The sequence below is a fragment of the Triticum dicoccoides genome, chromosome 5A (genome assembly GCF_002162155.2).
Source record: "Triticum dicoccoides isolate Atlit2015 ecotype Zavitan chromosome 5A, WEW_v2.0, whole genome shotgun sequence".
In the NCBI taxonomy this organism is placed as follows: domain Eukaryota; kingdom Viridiplantae; phylum Streptophyta; class Magnoliopsida; order Poales; family Poaceae; genus Triticum; species Triticum dicoccoides.
In genome coordinates this window covers 634,523,681-634,531,680 of record NC_041388.1, presented here as the reverse complement: position 1 = coordinate 634,531,680, position 8,000 = coordinate 634,523,681, and positions in this window count along the sequence as shown.

Sequence of the window (8,000 nt, the reverse complement as noted above, 5' to 3'; positions counted from 1 at the left end):
ATATACACATATTTTAGTTGCTGTTGATTACGTTACTAAGTGGGTAGAAGCTATTCCAACTGGTAGTGCTGATCATAACACCTCTATTAAGATGGTTAAAGAAGTTATTTTTCCGAGGTTTGGAGTCCCTAGATATTTAATGACTGATGGTGGTTCACGTTTTATTCACGGTGCTTTCCGTAAAATGCTTTCTAAGTATGATGTTAATCATAGAATTGCATCTCCTTATCACCCACAGTCTAGTGGTCAAGTAGAATTGAGTAATAGAGAGCTCAAATTAATTTTGCAAAAGACTGTTAATAGATCTAGAAAGAATTGGTCCAAGAAACTTGATGATGCATTATGGGCCTGTAGAACTACATACAAAAATCCTATGGGTATTTCTCCGTATAAAATGGTTTATGCAAAAGCATGTCACTTACCTCTCGAACAAGAACATAAGGCTTATTGGGCTATTAAAGAGCTTAACTATGATTTCAAACTTGCTGGTGAGAAGAGGTTATTTGATATTAGCTCACTTGATGAATGGAGAACCCAAGGTTATGAAAATGCCAAGTTGTTTAAAGAATAAGTTAAAAGATGGCATGATAAAAGGATACAAAAGCGTGAGTTTAATGTAGGTGATTATGGCTATATTCTCTGACTTTTGTGAAAAGATTTGTGAGGTTTTCATGGATGATTTTTCCGTCTATGGATCCTCTTTTGATGATTGCTTGAGCAATCTTGATCGAGTTTTGCAGAGATGTGAAGAAACTAATCTTGTCTTGAATTGGGAAAAGTGCCACTTTATGGTTAATGAAGGTATTGTCTTGGGGCATAAAGTTTCTGAAAGAGTTATTGAAGTTGATAAAGCCAAGGTTGATGCTATTGAAAAGATGCCATGTCCCAAGGACATCAAAGGTATAAGAAGTTTCCTCGGTCACGCCGGATTTTATAGGAGGTTCATTAAGGACTTCTCAAAAATTTCTCAGCCTCTGACTAATTTATTACAAAAATATATATCATTTGTCTTTGGTGATGATTGTGTAGAAGCACTTGAAATACTTAAGAAAGCATTAATCTCTGCACCTATTGTACAGCCACCTGATTGGAATTTACCCTATGAAATTATGTGTGATGCTACTGATTATGCTGTAGGTGCTATTCTAGGGCAGAGAGTTGATAAGAAATTAAATGTTATCCATTATGCTAGTAAGACTATAGACAATGCTCAAAGAAATTATGCTACTACTGAAAAAGAATTCTTAGCAGTTGTATTTGCTTGTGATAAGTTCAGACCTTATATTGTTGATTCTAAAGTAACTATTCACACTGATCATGCTGCTATTAAATATCTGATGGAAAAGAAAGATGCTAAACCTAGACATATTAGATGGGTTCTCTTGCTACAAGAATTTGATTTGCATATTGTTGATAGAAAGGGAGCTGAGAACCCCATTGCAGACAACTTGTCTAGGCTAGAAAATGTTCTTGATGACCCACTACCTATTGATGATAGCTTTCCTGATGAACAATTAAATGTTATAAGTACTTCTCGTAGCACTCCATGGTATGATGATTATGCTAATTATATTGTCGCAAAATTTATACCACCTAGTTTCACATATCAGCAAAAGAAAAAAGTTTTTCTATGATTTGAGACATTACTTTTGGGATGACCCACATCTTTATAAAGAAGGAGTAGATGGTGTTATTAGACGTTGTGTACATGAGCATGAACAGGAACAGATCCTACGCAAGTGTCACTCCGAAGCTTATGGCGGACACCACGCTGGAGATAGAACTGCACATAAGGTATTGCCATCTGGTTTTTATTGGCCTACTCTCTTCAAGGATGCCCGTAAGTTTGTCTTATCTTGTGATGAATGTCAAAGAATTGGTAATCTTAGTAGACATCAAGAAATGCCTATGAATTATTCACCTGTTATTGAACCATTTGATGTTTGGGGCTTTGATTATATGGGACCTTTTCCTGCCTCTAATGGATATACACATATTTTAGTTGCTGTTGATTACGTTACTAAGTGGGTAGAAGCTATTCCAACTGGTAGTGCTGATCATAACACCTCTATTAAGATGGTTAAAGAAGTTATTTTTCCGAGGTTTGGAGTCCCTAGATATTTAACGACTGATGGTGGTTCACGTTTTATTCATGGTGCTTTCCGTAAAATGCTTTCTAAGTATGATGTTAATCATAGAATTGCATCTCCTTATCACCCACAGTCTAGTGGTCAAGTAGAATTGAGTAATAGAGAGCTCAAATTAATTTTGCAAAAGACTGTTAATAGATCTAGAAAGAATTGGTCCAAGAAACTTGATGATGCATTATGGGCCTGTAGAACTACATACAAAAATCCTATGGGTATTTCTCCGTATAAAATGGTTTATGCAAAAGCATGTCACTTACCTCTCGAACAAGAACATAAGGCTTATTGGGCTATTAAAGAGCTTAACTATGATTTCAAACTTGCTGGTGAGAAGAGGTTATTTGATATTAGCTCACTTGATGAATGGAGAACCCAAGGTTATGAAAATGCCAAGTTGTTTAAAGAATAAGTTAAAAGATGGCATGATAAAAGGATACAAAAGCGTGAGTTTAATGTAGGTGATTATGGCTATATTCTCTGACTTTTGTGAAAAGATTTGTGAGGTTTTCATGGATGATTTTTCCGTCTATGGATCCTCTTTTGATGATTGCTTGAGCAATCTTGATCGAGTTTTGCAGAGATGTGAAGAAACTAATCTTGTCTTGAATTGGGAAAAGTGCCACTTTATGGTTAATGAAGGTATTGTCTTGGGGCATAAAGTTTCTGAAAGAGGTATTGAAGTTGATAAAGCCAAGGTTGATGCTATTGAAAAGATGCCATGTCCCAAGGACATCAAAGGTATAAGAAGTTTCCTCGGTCACGCCGGATTTTATAGGAGGTTCATTAAGGACTTCTCAAAAATTTCTCGGCCTCTGACTAATTTATTACAAAAATATATATAATTTGTCTTTGGTGATGATTGTGTAGAAGCATTTGAAATACTTAAGAAAGCATTAATCTCTGCACCTATTGTACAGCCACCTGATTGGAATTTACCCTTTGAAATTATGTGTGATGCTACTGATTATGCTGTAGGTGCTATTCTAGGGCAGAGAGTTGATAAGAAATTAAATGTTATCCATTATGCTAGTAAGACTATAGACAATGCTCAAAGAAATTATGCTACTACTGAAAAAGAATTCTTAGCAGTTGTATTTGCTTGTGATAAGTTCAGACCTTATATTGTTGATTCTAAAGTAACTATTCACACTGATCATGCTGCTATTAAATATCTGATGGAAAAGAAAGATGCTAAACCTAGACATATTAGATGGGTTCTCTTGCTACAAGAATTTGATTTGCATATTGTTGATAGAAAGGGAGCTGAGAACCCCATTGCAGACAACTTGTCTAGGCTAGAAAATGTTCTTGATGACCCACTACCTATTGATGATAGCTTTCCTGATGAACAATTAAATGTTATAAGTACTTCTCGTAGCACTCCATGGTATGATGATTATGCTAATTATATTGTCGCAAAATTTATACCACCTAGTTTCACATATCAGCAAAAGAAAAAAGTTTTTCTATGATTTGAGACATTACTTTTGGGATGACCCACATCTTTATAAAGAAGGAGTAGATGGTGTTATTAGACGTTGTGTACATGAGCATGAACAGGAACAGATCCTACGCAAGTGTCACTCCGAAGCTTATGGCGGACACCACGCTGGAGATAGAACTGCACATAAGGTATTGCAATCTGGTTTTTATTGGCCTACTCTCTTCAAGGATGCCCGTAAGTTTGTCTTATCTTTGTGATGAATGTCAAAGAATTGGTAATATTAGTAGACATCAAGAAATGCCTATGAATTATTCACCTGTTATTGAACCATTTGATGTTTGGGGCTTTGATTATATGGGACCTTTTCCTACCTCTAATGGATATACACATATTTTAGTTGCTGTTGATTACGTTACTAAGTGGGTAGAAGCTATTCCAACTGGTAGTGCTGATCATAACACCTCTATTAAGATGCTTAAAGAAGTTATTTTTCCGAGGTTTGGAGTCCCTAGATATTTAATGACTGATGGTGGTTCACGTTTTATTCATGGTGCTTTCCGTAAAATGCTTTCTAAGTATGATGTTAATCATATAATTGCATCTCCTTATCACCCACAGTCTAGTGGTCAAGTAGAATTGAGTAATAGAGAGCTCAAATTAATTTTGCAAAAGACTGTTAATAGATCTAGAAAGAATTGGTCCAAGAAACTTGATGATGCATTATGGTCCTATAGAACTACATACAAAAATCCTATGGGTATGTCTCCGTATAAAATGGTTTATGGAAAAGCATGTCACTTACCTCTCGAACTAGAACATAAGGCTTATTGGGCTATTAAAGAGCTTAACAATGATTTCAAACTTGCTGGTGAGAAGAGGTTATTTGATATTAGCTCACTTGATGAATGGAGAACCCAAGCTTATGAAAATGCCAAGTTGTTTAAAGAATAAGTTAAAAGATGGCATGATAAAAGGATACAGAAGCGTGAGTTTAATGTAGGTGATTATGGCTATATTCTCTGACTTTTGTGAAAAGATTTGTGAGGTTTTCATGGATGATTTTTCCGTCTATGGATCCTCTTTTGATGATTGCTTGAGCAATCTTGATCGAGTTTTGCAGAGATGTGAAGAAACTAATCTTGTCTTGAATTGGGAAAAGTGCCACTTTATGGTTAATGAAGGTATTGTCTTGGGGCATAAAGTTTCTGAAAGAGGTATTGAAGTTGATAAAGCCAAGGTTGATGCTATTGAAAAGATGCCATGTCCCAAGGACATCAAAGGTATAAGAAGTTTCCTCGGTCACGCCGGATTTTATAGGAGGTTCATTAAGGACTTCTCAAAAATTTATCGGCCTCTGACTAATTTATTACAAAAATATATATCATTTGTCTTTGCTGATGATTGTGTAGAAGCATTTGAAATACTTAAGAAAGCATTAATCTCTGCACCTATTGTACAGCCACCTGATTGGAATTTACCCTTTGAAATTATGTGTGATGCTACTGATTATGCTGTAGGTGCTATTCTAGGGCAGAGAGTTGATAAGAAATTAAATGTTATCCATTATGCTAGTAAGACTATAGACAATGCTCAAAGAAATTATGCTACTACTGAAAAAGAATTCTTAGCAGTTGTATTTGCTTGTGATAAGTTCAGACCTTATATTGTTGATTCTAAAGTAACTATTCACACTGATCATGCTGCTATTAAATATCTGATGGAAAAGAAAGATGCTAAACCTAGACATATTAGATGGGTTCTCTTGCTACAAGAATTTGATTTGCATATTGTTGATAGAAAGGGAGCTGAGAACCCCATTGCAGACAACTTGTCTAGGCTAGAAAATGTTCTTGATGACCCACTACCTATTGATGATAGCTTTCCTGATGAACAATTAAATGTTATAAGTACTTCTTGTATCACTCCATGGTATGATGATGATGCTAATTATATTGTCGCAAAATTTATACCACCTAGTTTCACATATCAGCAAAAGAAAAAAGTTTTTCTATGATTTGAGACATTACTTTCGGGATGACCCACATCTTTATAAAGAAGGAGTAGATGGTGTTATTAGACGTTGTGTACATGAGCATGAACAGGAACTGATCCTACGCAAGTGTCACTCCAAAGCTTATGGCGGACACCACGCTGGAGATAGAACTGCACATAAGGTATTGCAATCTGGTTTTTATTGGCCTACTCTCTTCAAGGATGCCCGTAAGTTTGTCTTATCTTGTGATGAATGTCAAAGAATTGGTAATACTAGTAGACATCAAGAAATGCCTATGAATTATTCACCTGTTATTGAACCATTTGATGTTTGGGGCTTTGATTATATGGGACCTTTTCCTGCCTCTAATGGATATACACATATTTTAGTTGCTGTTGATTACGTTACTAAGTGGGTAGAAGCTATTCCAACTGGTAGTGCTGATCATAACACCTCTATTAAGATGCTTAAAGAAGTTATTTTTCCGAGGTTTGGAGTCCCTAGATATTTAATGACTGATGGTGGTTCACGTTTTATTCATGGTGCTTTCCGTAAAATGCTTTCTAAGTATGATGTTAATCATAGAATTGCATCTCCTTATCACCCACAGTCTAGTGGTCAAGTAGAATTGAGTAATAGAGAGCTCAAATTAATTTTGCAAAAGACTGTTAATAGATCTAGAAAGAATTGGTCCAAGAAACTTGATGATGAATTATGGGCCTATAGAACTACATACAAAAATCCTATGGGTATGTCTCCGTATAAAATGGTTTATGGAAAAGCATGTCACTTACCTCTCAAACTAGAACATAAGGCTTATTGGGCTATTAAAGAGGTTAACTATGATCTCAAACTTGCTGGTGAGAAGAGGTTATTTGATATTAGCTCACTTGATGAATGGAGAACCCAAGCTTATGAAAATGCCAAGTTGTTTAAAGAATAAGTTAAAAGATGGCATGATAAAAGGATACAAAAGCGTGAGTTTAATGTAGGTGATTATGGTTATATTCTCTGACTTTTGTGAAAAGATTTGTGAGGTTTTCATTGATGATTTTTTCGTCTATGGATCCTCTTTTGATGATTGCTTGAGCAATCTTGATCGAGTTTTGCAGAGATGTGAAGAAACTAATCTTGTCTTGAATTGGGAAAAGTGCCACTTTATGGTTAATGAAGGTATTGTCTTGGGGCATAAAGTTTCTGAAAGAGGTATTGAAGTTGATAAAGCCAAGGTTGATGCTATTGAAAAGATGCCATGTCCCAAGGACATCAAAGGTATAAGAAGTTTCCTCGGTCACGCCGGATTTTATAGGAGGTTCATTAAGGACTTCTCAAAAATTTCTCGGCCTCTGACTAATTTATTACAAAAATATATATCATTTGCCTTTGGTGATGATTGTGTAGAAGCATTTGAAATACTTAAGAAAGCATTAATCTCTGCACCTATTGTACAGCCACCTGATTGGAATTTACCCTTTGAAATTATGTGTGATGCTACTGATTATGCTGTAGGTGCTATTCTAGGGCAGAGAGTTGATAAGAAATTAAATGTTATCCATTATGCTAGTAAGAGTCTAGACAATGCTCAAAGAAATTATGCTACTACTGAAAAAGAATTCTTAGCAGTTGTATTTGCTTGTGATAAGTTCAGACCTTATATTGTTGATTCTAAAGTAACTATTCACACTGATCATGCTGCTATTAAATATCTGATGGAAAAGAAAGATGCTAAACCTAGACATATTAGATGGGTTCTCTTGCTACAAGAATTTGATTTGCATATTGTTGATAGAAAGGGAGCTGAGAACCCCGTTGCAGACAACTTGTCTAGGCTAGAAAATGTTCTTGATGGCCCACTACCTATTGATGATAGCTTTCCTAATGAACAATTAAATGTTATAAGTACTTCTCGTAGCACTCCATGGTATGATGATTATGCTAATTATATTGTCGCAAAATTTATACCACCTAGTTTCACATATCAGCAAAAGAAAAAAGTTTTTCTATGATTTGAGACATTACTTTTGGGATGACCCACATCTTTATAAAGAAGGAGTAGATGGTGTTATTAGACGTTGTGTACCTGAGCATGAACAGGAACAGATCCTACGCAAGTGTCACTCCGAAGCTTATGGAGGAGACCACGCTGGAGATAGAACTACACATAAGGTATTGCAATCTGGTTTTTATTGGCCTACTCTCTTCAAGGATGCCCGTAAGTTTGTCTTATCTTGTGATGAATGTCAAAGAATTGGTAATATTCGTAGACATCAAGAAATGCCTATGAATTATTCACTTGTTATTGAACCATTTGATGTTTGGGGCTTTGATTATATGGGACCTTTTCCTGCCTCTAATGGATATACACATATTTTAGTTGCTGTTGATTACGTTACTAAGTGGGTAGAAGCTATTCCAA